At 41.8% G+C, this 12364-nt stretch overlaps 1 long non-coding RNA gene across 1 annotated transcript; it reads left to right on the forward strand.

Annotated features, from left to right (window-relative positions):
* The first annotated feature begins 6079 nt into the window (after window positions 1–6079).
* On the forward strand, window positions 6080–9536 carry LOC144670315 (uncharacterized). Its single transcript, XR_013573850.1, has 2 exons — window positions 6080–6177; window positions 9385–9536. It is a non-coding gene; the product is annotated as an uncharacterized LOC144670315 (long non-coding RNA).
* The last annotated feature ends 2828 nt before the right edge of the window (window positions 9537–12364 follow it).

Genomic DNA, 12364 nt, shown 5'->3' on the forward strand with positions numbered 1-12364 from the left:
TTACTTTATCAACTGCTTCTTCGCAAGTGCGGTGATTTTGCTTAAGGTGTGTCTGGAATCACTGATGTTAAATTTGCGAGGCCAGGTTGCAGAGGCAGTCGCGCAGTGATAACGTCTCTGGGCTAATAATCCACAGAAGGCAAGTGTAAAGTGAAACTTCCGGGAGACATGGGTTCGTTTCCCACCATGGCTGCTGGTGGAATTTAAGCTCTAATCCCAACGATCAATCATCGATTGTCGTAAAAGCAAGCTGGTTCACTGATATCTGCGATCATTACCTGGTCGGGCCGCCAGGTGACTCCAAACAACCCGCTGAGCAAGCCACACAGTTCAAGGGCAATTGGAGATGGGGTACACATGCTGGCCTTGCGATCGATGCTCACATCCCAGGAAATAAGATGGAAAAAGGAGACGGCATATCTCATTGATTGAACCTTTCATCAGTCCAGTGATTGACAGACCTGTTGAATGTTCAAACACCCTGTGACTTTAAAAGAAAATCAAACCAGGATATCTCAGTGAAACACAAGAACTTCTCGTTAATCTGTTCCAGGGAACTGAAACAACATACTTTCTATACCCTCACGGAATGAAGCCAGACAGGAGGCTATACATGTGTCTCAATGATCAGTCAATGTCGGTCAGGAAGAGTGTGTTCGATGGTCGATGGATTCCTCTGTGAGGAAACTCTGGGAAGGGTTTGTTTTTGCTGCAAAATGTTTGTCTGTTTCAGTCTTTCCGCAGTAGGTTTTCACACTGAGCAGAGACATGTTGAGCATAGTGTTGAAGTGTTTCGCATTAGTCCATTCACATCAGCGATGGGAATTTTGTCTGCTGACCGAAACTGCATTTCCATTTTTGAACATCTGACTGAATATTCAGGACCTGTGCCAAAGAGGATCATTTAGTTCAACAGTTCATGGATGCTAAAACTACATGACGTCGTTAATAATGCATGTGACGAGTTGGTCCAGAGTTTAAGGCTGCTAATCCATTGTGCATCCCACGCATGAATTTAAATCCTGTTTCTGTATGGGACGGCGTTATGTAGAAATGAAATCTGAAATTCCCATTGTGATATCAGACCCAAGTTATGAGGGCAGACAGATTGTCTCGAATTTCTCTGTAATACCTTGAATATCAATGTTTAAGGATTGATCTGATTGAAAATTTTACAATGATTAAATTATATTCTAGTTTAGCTTTTTGTTTTTATGTCGTTATTTAGTCTGGCGGGTAGTGTGCAAAGCATTTAGCTTTTACAGGGGTGATGACAAGAAGCACTGGGAATCGAAATTCTTGTTACACTCTCTCCCCTGCTGTGATAACAAGCCCGTCTCTTTCAACTGTGGGTATCTAGCTCTCATTGTCTGTGACATTTCTTCAATTAACAATCTACTTCTACCAGTCCTTGGAGTGAAATGCCTTCTGTCGCCATTGCTATGCTGTGGATTATCATCCAGTCAGTTGTTGTCTTGCATTTTATGATCAGGAGGTTGTGAGTTCAAAACTCACGCCAGAATCCTGAGCACAAATTCAGGCTGACACTCTAGCGCAGTGCAGAGTGAATGCGTGATCAGTGGTGCCAGCTTTTAGATGATATGGTGAACTGAGGTGCCATCTGCCTTCTCAAGTAAAATATACCATGAACAATTTCGGACAGGGGTGGGGTGCTATTCCATGGTGTCGGAGACAACATTTGCCCCTCAATCAACATCGCTTCAAAACAGATTATCTTGTCTTTATCACATTGCTGTTCCTGGACCCTGGCTGTGTGCAAATTTTTTTTAACAATTTGTCCAAAAATGCAGTGTTTGAAATCCTGTGAGGAAAAATCAAATTATTATTGAAAACTCTGCTGAGTGAGCTTCATTGGACAGCAGAGAAATCAGGTGAGGAATTCGAGTAAATCAACACCAGTGAACAAGTAACCGTCAAAACTCGATCAACTCTTGCGAAGATCAATGAGTAAAATCTGAGAACTCCGTGCATCATCAGTTCATTGACTAGAGACACTTACAAAAGTATTGTGTTCCCTGTGTCTGTAATGCAAACCTGAAGCGACGAAACCTTACCAGTTCATGGTGATATTGGGGATGGAATTCCATATTTTAAATAAGCAATTAAGAATGAACGATCATATCTGTTCAAATAATGATTAACTGTGTCTTTGACGTGTCTGTTTCCGCTATGCTGATACTATTGCCCTTCTCGATGGTCCATGTCTCAAGCCAGACGCTGCTGTCCAAAGACATATGGGAATTATTGCAGGTTGTCCTGTAGATCGGACATACTGAAGCTCATATACATAAACTTCATTATATCGTTTCCAGTTAAGATTATTTTTTGTTACTCAGATAATCATAGAGTGATAGAGAGCAAGGGAAGGCCATTCGGACCACGGCCTGAAATGGGCTGAGAGAAAGGGGAAATCCTCGGCTGGTGTATTTTTGCAGCACTTCTGCTCCCTCCTGTGGGAAATAAAACGATTTGAGAGATTGGTTACAGTTTGAAGTGTTTACTGGAAGCAAGAAGCTGATGTAAATTTACTGTGAAGCAAATTCAATGTCATTTTATGTCGCAGCCAAATGTTTATTTTTGGTGTTAATGAGAATAATAAATAAACTGACTATGGTTTCAATCCATCGATCACTGGGTTAGGAGGTCAGCACGCTTCTACAAAGCCAGCCTCCTCCGACGCACAAGTTTCTACTGCCTATTACTGTTGTTTGATAGCCAAACACCTATTCACTTCCTCAGTACTTTTTAAACAAGAGCACAACTATTGGGAAGTTCACCCTGGCTCCACAAATCCACTTACACCACCTCGAATGCAACACGCAGAGAAAGACACGCACAAAAATAGCAAGAAATTATCAGAACACACACAATGGCTGACAGGAAAAGGTACCGAGCAAACCAGCAAGATACTGAGAAGGAGAAACTGATCATTCATGAAAAGGTGATTTTTTGTTTCATAAAGATAGACCCTGTTTTTAAATGTATTCCCTGTTGTGTAAATGGGCTCATGCTTTGCAACTGTTCTTCCTGTCTTGGAACTGTGATCCTTCCGCTGACACATCTTCACTGTGTTTGTGTAAAATGCATCCCTGTTGTGCAAATGTGACCCCGCCTGTGTAAGTATGATCTGCCTTGTGCAAATATTTTCTCTGTTCGGTAAAGGTGTTTCCTGTTGTGTAAAGATATTCTCTGCTCTGTGAAGATTTTTTTCTGTGAGAAAATATTTCCTTCCTGGAGTCATGATGTTCCCTGTCAGATGCTGCCTTGATGTCAAGGGCAGTCACTGTCACTTCGCCCGCTGAGTTCAGCTCTTTTGTCCCTGTTTCAGCCAAGGTTGCAGTGCAGTCAGGAGCTGAATGGCCCTGGTGGATCCCACACTAAGCGTTGGGATAAATTCTGAATCAGTCAGTGGCACTGAATGTCAAAGTGGGAATCATTCTGTATCTATCAGCCACCATTACTGTTAGGGAAATTGGGACTAATTCAGAAGCTAAATGTCTCTGGTATCTTCTTACTTTTAGGCAAACCCTCGGTATAGAGGTTGATTGCCCCGCTTGATGGGCATGTTAGTGTGGGTGATATACCAGGCCATGGTTTGAGCAATTATGGTCGAATACAATTGTGCTGCTGCTGATGGACCTTAGTAACTCACGGATTACCCGTTTTGATGTCCTAGATCTGTTCAAAATTTATCCCATTTAACAATGCGTCTGTTCCACGTAACACAATTTGAAGATGGGACCTTGTCTCCACAAGTACTGCGCGATGCTCAGTCGTACCAACAATGTCATGGACCCGTTCGTCAAATACTCTTTTTAAAGTTAATAAGAGAGCGTCAACATTGTTTTCTGAAAGGGAAATCATATTTAACCAATTTATTAGCGTCCGTTGAAGGAGGAACATGTGCGGTGGATGAACAGGAACCTGTAGAAGTACTGAACTTGTATTTCCAGAAGGCATTTAACAAGGTGCCTCATCAAATGCTATTGTGTGTGTGTGTTGGGAGGGGGGTAGCTCATGGTGTAGGGGATAAAATGTTACCATTGATGGAAGATTTGATAGCTGGCAGAAAACAGGGGTTTGCATAAACGAGTCTTTTACTGATTGGCTGGATTTTTTTTTATTCATTCATGGGATGTGGTCATCGCGAGGCGAGGCCAGAAGTCCTTCACCATCCCTCAATGCCGTTGAGAACGTGGTGGTGAGCTGTCTTCTTGATCCACAATCCATGTGGTGTCTCAACACCCATAGTGCTATCAGAGGGCAGATAAAATGTAACCAAGTTGCTGTGGGTCCAGAGTCACATGTTGGCCCGGTAAGGATGGCAACTTTCCTTCCCAAAAGGATATCAGTGAACCAGATTTTTTTTTGTGACAATCGACGATGGTTTCATGGCCTGTATTACTGAGATACTCAGAATTCAAATTCTCCAGCAGCTGTGGTGGGATTTGTACACATATTCTCAGTGCATGTGCCTGGGATCGCTGGATTATTCGTCCAGTGATATTACTTCTTTCTGTATCTCTGATACCAAATTATTTCGCATTATTCAGTCTGCAACTTGTTTCAGATTCTCTATGAGGGTTGGGTCACTTGTTGAGCCTGTCAGGCAAACTGTACGTGTAGAATTGATTTGTTCTGACAGTCAGCTTCCGGTACTGTAAATGAGTCTGGCAGTTATTCTGTGCGTTTTATTCTATAGCATTGTAATGGAGTTTCTAAATCTCATCATTCCGAATCTCTCATTGGCGCTGTGTATGCGTTTCTGTAGGGGTGTGTGTGTGTGTTATTAACTCATCATCACTCAGTGCCACTGTATGTGAATGTGGATTAAAGCCTCAGATTCTCTCACAGACTCTGTGATCCGCTTGCCTTTGCGCATTCCTCAGAAACGCTTGGACTGCCTGAGACGTCAGTGGGCGGCGGGTTTGAAATCCATGGCGCAGGATGATGAGTGTGAAAACAGCCGACTTTAAAACATGTGAGTTGGAAAGTGAAGCGCGAACTTGTGTGTGAGAAGATCACAGAAAAGCGATGGCTGGAGCTGCCCCGAGAGACAAGTTTTGGGTTGTCAGTAAAATATAACTCCTGTAATGAAGGCACAAAATTAGAAACAGGAAATGCGGGGAATATTCAGCAGCTCCGAAAGCAGCTGTGGAGAGAGATTCCTGTCGCCAGGATGTAACTCTCCAATTGGATACTTCACGCCGCTCAGATCTTACACTCTCATCACCTTCGTGTGAGGAACAGGTCGGGTGGGAATTGGGTTTTTGTTGATTTGAGCAAACAGAGCAATGCAGCAATGAGAAGCTCCTCATCCCCCGGCGGCTTGGGGAAGGATGGGATTCAGATACAGGAACCTGACAGGTGCTGAAAAAAGGAAAATCACATCGAGTTTTAAATACAATGAAGATGAAAATAGAATTCAAACCATTTGTGGCTCAAGTGAGTTAGGATGTTCGAGTGGTTTAAGCGATCTTTCGGTCCCCATTTTATCTCGAGTCGTGGGTATAATTCCCACTCCCAACATTAATTATCCTTCCACAGCTCAGTCCAAACCCGCGACTCCTGCTGGCGAGAAGGACAAGGGCAGCAGACGCATGGGAACACCATCACCTGCAAACACACTACATTAAACTGAAAATTACAACAAGTGCATCATTGTTTCACTTGGAAGAGGTATTTGGGTTTTGAGGAGGTAAAAAGCTGATGTTGTGTTCCCTGCATTTGCATAGAAAGGCGCGGTGAAAAGGGGAGGGGATATTGGCGGGGGAGCAGGGGTCGCGGAGGCGATTCAGTGTGGAGAATGGGGAGGGCAGGGGAGGATGGTTTTGATTGTAGCATATAGGCCCCACGATATAGCTCCCACGCTATTGGCTCCACGCCCACAACTGCCCAACGCCCACCCCAGGTTCGGAAACATCCTTCTTTCTTTGATGAGGTTGAAATGGGGAAAGTTCCCGTTAATTTCAGGCCGCTGGATTGTTGCAGAGATCTGCGCATGCGCAGAATAACCAACACCCCGCCCCCACTGAGTCGTCATAAGGCAAAGAGCGCATGCGCACCCCTCCCCCAACCCAGTCCCTGACCGTCATTCACTCAGTGAGTGTAAGATGGTTTCATTCAGCAGCGACCGGAGACATCGCGGCTCCGCGGGTAAGTGAACAAACAGCATCTGCTTCCAGCAGCACATCGGTTTGGGACCGCGTCCGCAGAGATGCTCAGAGATTGGGATTGACTGCCGGGCACGTTCGGGGGAGTCGGGGTCTGTTTGCAATCGGCCCAGTGGGACAGGATCTGGTCCCGGAACATGGAGTGAGCGGGGGGAAGGGAGAGGCAATTCTCAGCCAGTGTCTGAACAGGGCCAGGGAGACAGAATGGCAAGAACTCGCTATTGAAGCTCATTGCTGTTCTCTCTCCCCAAACCGCAGTCAAGGTTCCTCGTTTAGTTCCCGTCTCCCACTGTTTGTTGTTATTGAACAATGAACAGTGGAAAAAAATAACTGCACAAAAATGATGAGAAAAGTTGTACAAACAAAATCTATTGCAGGTATCAGGTGAGACGTGTGAAGGACACATTTAAAACAGCGGCTGCTTGTTTGCGGTTGGATACTTAGTTCAAATGGGAGTGGGAATTAGAAACATGACCAGAGTAAAAGCTCCATCGGACAACTCAACTCAGGGAACAGTGCATGGATTGGGCTGTTTCTGAATGTCACAAAATTGTTGTAAAATCGTTCAAAACACCCGGTCAGCAGAAGCAGATTGGTGTCTTACTGCAGTGGAGTCAGACATTGGTTGTGCTAAAAGGTTTAATTATCCGATGGTTCCTAATGATTATTATTTGAAAGGTTACATTGATAACTTTTGCATCTTTTATTTAATCTATTCTTCGGTTAAATGAGTTATTTTGCTTCTTGCAGCCAAATATTTGGAGGAACCAGATTATTCCTTGACATAAGGGAAATGTCACCAAGCCAGTTCCAACACGAAGCAGGTACAATATCACTCACAATGCACAAGACACAGACAGCTCATTAGATCCACTCTCACAAAGAAAATGAGTGTTCAGTCCCACACTGTTCCCAAGGTAAGAGACAACTTTTCAATCCCAGATTCAACAGAGCAGACAAAGCTGAATTCCTTTTCATTCCCATCCAACCCAGCTAACATCAACCACAGGATTAAAAAAATACACGCCCACCAGTAGATGTAAATACACTGAGTCACCTTGGTAACAAATTAAATAAAAAAAACCTTAGCTAGAAAAGACAACAACTAACTGACTGTAACATAATGAATAATTTGCAATTAATTGCCTCATAATTTAGACAGGGCTACATATTGCATACCAACCCAAAAAATCTCACCATGATTAAGAAGTTCAAACAGCAGTTCCTTTGCTACAAGCTGCAGGAATTACATACCAGGCTATTTATCCAATTGAAGCGGATGTCACCATTCACAATTGTTTTCACAGAGCTACAAATTGAATACCATTTGACAACTCCCACACAGCTACTGAATATAACCTATGGCTATAAAATATATCAATTCCATTTAATAAATTAAATGTCAAGGTAAACATACATTGATACATTAAGAGCGTGTTAAACAAATAGTTTCCAACATGATACCTGAGGTGCATGTATAGTCCAGGCACAGAATTGTCAGACACTTACATACAACACCAGAGGCACATAGAAACAGAATGTATCCTACACTTACACTGATAACCAGAGAATCACAGAGGTTAAACTAACGCCTCAAAAACCTACTCCCAACAGATTGATGAAAATAAAGGAATTGCAAAACATGTCAGAGAATGACAAATACAGAATGATTCTTACATCCACATGCTGTACCAGAGGCTGAATGATCCAGAATGGAGCTATGACTCACATAGAAATAACCGGGACTGAAAAACCATATAATAAATACCACAGTCATTTACACTATCTGAAACCGAATGATAGAAGAATAATCCCATGAACAAGTAGTAGTGGAGATTAGAAACTACAGAAAGAATCCCACAATCACATTAAGTACCAGATACTGACTGGTACAAGTTAACATTGAAATCATGCACTGCACCAGGCACTGAAAAACATAAAGAGAGTAGTACATTCGCATACAATAGTAGAGACAGAGAGAGCTTGAATAAATCACATACTCACTGTCAGCAAGTTGCTAATGAAAAGGGAGTTAATCCACACTCACATTGGAAGAATGTCCACGCTCACATAATGTACCAGAAACTGAAAAGTACTGAATTGATCCTACTTCATACAGGGTACCAGCAATTGAAATGTAGAGCTCAAACCACAGGCATACACAAAAACATAAGAAAAAAGCCTGAAAAACATAGAGTCAATCCAACAGTCACAAAATATTGCCGCAGGTTGGCACAGAAAAAAGCTCACTCAAAGTGTTTGACAGGATCAGTATCAACTTCAAGCTCACATTTAGTTCCAGATGTTGACAGATTCAGAAGGGATCTCAATCTCACAGAGAGTAACAAGTAGAATCAATTGCACCCTTGCAAGCAGTAACAGAGACTGAGACTGAGTGATACAGGGAACAAAAACACACATTCACATACTATACAAGATGCCAGAAATATAGAATTAATGCAACACAATCACAGTACACAGAATAGTGAAAGCACAGAGGGAAACACACTTTCTCAATTAGTAAGAGAAATGATGATACACAATGTATTCCACACACACAGTATCAGAAAATGACATTAATAGAATTAATCCTGCAGTCCCAAACAGCACCACAGACTGACAGGTGCAAAAGAAAAACAACATACAGAGGCAGCACCAGAGACTGATATATACAGTATGAATCAGACACTCAAAGACTGATGTTTGCAGAACCAAGGTCAAACTCACGTCCACTTCCAGACACTGGCAGGGGCAGAATTGGCCCCATATTAACATACAGTAGTGGAGACTGACATAGTCCATGAATCACAAAATCATGTTCTGTTCTGACAGGTGCACAATTCATCTCACACATTCACACTGACCATAGACAGCCAAATACACAATTCAAATTTCTTTCATATAAAGCACCCAAATCTGAGACACACACCATTAATCTCATTCTGCACAACAGATTGAGAGTTACAGCCTGAGTCCTGGACTCTACTTTACCAAGTTGTTGCAGTGTGTCTCATAGATGGTACACACTGTTCACCAGTGGTTGAGGGAGTAAATGCTTAAGCTGGTGAATGGTGTGAAAGTCAAATCCACAGCTTTATGGATGTTTTCAAGATTCTTTCATGTTGTTGGAGGTGCACTTATCCAAGCCAGTGCAGAATATTCCATCTCTGATCTGAATTGTGATTTTTAGGTCGTGGAAAGGCTTTGGGGGACTAGGAGGTCAATCACTAGCTGCAGACAGGCTCTGACCTGTTTTTGAAGCCACAGTAATATTGTAACTGGTTATAAAATGTACCTTGTACACATTTATCATAAACTAACCATCACTGAATGATGATCAGATTGACAGAAAAAAAAGAGCAAACTTACTTGTCATAGATTAAGATAAAGTATAATTACCCTTACTCACATTCCAATAACTGAGAGGTACATGGTAAGATCCACATTCAAATGTGAGGAACAGGCAGGGAAAGTAAAAAAACACACTTTCACAAATCAAGTACCAAGTAATATTTACATTTACAGCCACATCCCAGAGTCAGGGAAATAGGGATTAAAATCCACAATCTATTATTGGGGCCAAAAACAGGTACAGAATAATACATACTTGTATAGTAAAACTGACAGGTACAGAATCAAATCAGAAACAGGCAGGTACAGAGTGAAACCAAAAATAAACTGACAGATACAGAATGACGCCAAATAAACTTGCCAGAATATAAAAGGTATAGAAGAATGATCTTTCTTCCAGACTATAAACTGACTTGTGCAGAGTGAAACGTATACTTAAATATCTGTACCTGACAGGTACTCAGCAGAATCCAGATCCACATATTACAGACTAACATGTAAAGTGCAAATCCAAAATAACTTATCAGTCTCTGATAGTTTCAACAGTGATCCCAAATCCACATGCCAGAAATTAACTGTTGCAGAGTTAAGTCCCTTCTTCCATGTTAGAAAGTGCCAAGTACAAAGGAAAACCCACATTCACATATCAGCAATTGATAGATCAAATGCAAAACCTCCAGTTAGTGCAGCAGTAAGTGACAGGGACAGAGGAAATGAAGCACTCACCTAACAGAAATTGGCAAAAAGTAAATAGTCAATGTGCCTATAGCAAACTAAGTGGTACAGATTATCATTCACAATCATTCATCTGAAAGTGACATGTGCAATAAAACCCAGGTTCTCATAACAGTGTTGAGCAGGCACAGAGTGAAAACCAAGGACACATGACACACCAGAAACGGGAAGGTACAGATCCAAACTCACACTCACTTATCAGAAACTCCCTGTTACAAATTAAAGCCAACACAAATGTGACAGAAACTGACAGTGTCAGGGAAAAACACATATTCACATGCCTGTCATATTCGGTACAGTATTATCCAGCTCTCACATACCAGAAACTGACAGGTACAGAGTACAACCCAGATCTTTCACACACTGACATATACAGAGTAAAAACAACACTTGCATTACAGCAAGTAACATATCCAGTGTAAAGCCACAAGACATACCACAGGCTGAGAGCTACAGAGTTTTTAAACATCCTTGATGCCAGAAACAGAGGGTTAGGGAATAATATCCTCATATTAACCAAGAAAATGTCTTGTACAGATTAAAATCCATATTAAAATATCAGGAACTGACAGATAGTCCATTGATCACTCACCGAGCTTATCCGGTATTCAGTACAGACCATACACTGGCATTTGATTTTCAGTCACGTTAGGAAGTTAAGTGGGAGGGGGATATTTTCTGTATCTCTGTGTATTTATTACTGACTAAGTGATGTTTAATGAATATTGATTTCAGTTTGTTAATGTACAAGTCTTATATTGTAAAGCCCTCTTGTGTGATCCTTTGAGATGGTCACTGGGAATTCAAAGATATTATGAAGGTTATCAACCTCGATGGGGATCAGACCAAAATAACTAACTGAGGCCTTCAGAAACAGTTGTAGAGACACACTCCAAGTAATAAAATGACAGGGATGGGAAAATGCCACACACTATACCAAAGATTGACATGACAGATTAAAAACCCACTCACATGGCAGATATTAACATCTGCAGAGAAAAAAACACACAGGCATACCAAAGACTAGAGATGTACAGAGAGAAAAAGAATTATAAAAATATTTTTAAATCATAACAGCGTGTGGTGAATGAAATGCGGAAGAATATCCCGGGACTGACAGGCACATTGTAAATGCAACACTCACTTGAAAACGGAATAATATAGAGGAAAATAAACAAACATTTTTTAGAGATAGCAAGTTATGAATTAAATCTCAATATCACTGATCATAGACCGAGAGGTAGAGATTATAATCCTCACTGAAAAAGCACAAACTGATAGTCACAGAATGAAAACCACAATAGCGTAGCCTATAGAGAAGTTATTTTTAACAGAATGTTTGGATCCTGTTGTGGACTAGCTCTTGCTTTGTTCCCTAAATATAACCAAATAGATTATGTGTTTGACCCCCCTCAGTAACATCATCCCTCTCCAGCATTATAATAGTTTATTTCATCAATGCAATCCCCTCTTCACCCTCCGTGCTGTTTCTTTTTGGTGAGTGGGCTTTCCTGAATAGTTTTGAGCCAGAAATATTGAATGCTGTTATTGCCGCGATATCAATGTCACATGTGGGACTTGTGGCTGCTGCTTATCAAACTTATTTCCACCTCACATGCACAGCAAAGGCCGCATGAGCCCCTGTCTGACCTCTAATATTCGGGACTGCTCTGTCCTGCTGATGGGCGGAAATAAAGAAGAGCAGTTGGTCCTGATGAGGAAGGGAAAATGTATGAACAGCATCAGCAGGATTATCGAGTGATGTGGTATTCCCAGCAGAGAGAATGTGCTGGTGCGGCAGAGGGAGTGAAGAAGTCTGGGATTTGGGCGGATGGGGCGGTCAACGGGAAAGGAAGGTTTGACTGCTGAGAGGTTTTGTGGCTTGAAGGACCAATAAATGTGATTGTGTTTTTAAACAAACTAATCAGAAAGATGTAAAATATCACGAATTGACCTCATTGTGAAATAGCCAATCGGGAACACGACATTCACCCATCCTTCATTAGCATAGGCCTCTGGTTTAGTCTATAAAAGACGAGTTTCGACCGCGCTTTGAGTTATTCTGTGTGAAGCTGATTGTGATC

This window comes from Cetorhinus maximus, chromosome 31, assembly GCF_964194155.1.
Source record: "Cetorhinus maximus chromosome 31, sCetMax3.hap1.1, whole genome shotgun sequence".
Classification (NCBI taxonomy): Eukaryota; Metazoa; Chordata; class Chondrichthyes; order Lamniformes; family Cetorhinidae; genus Cetorhinus; species Cetorhinus maximus.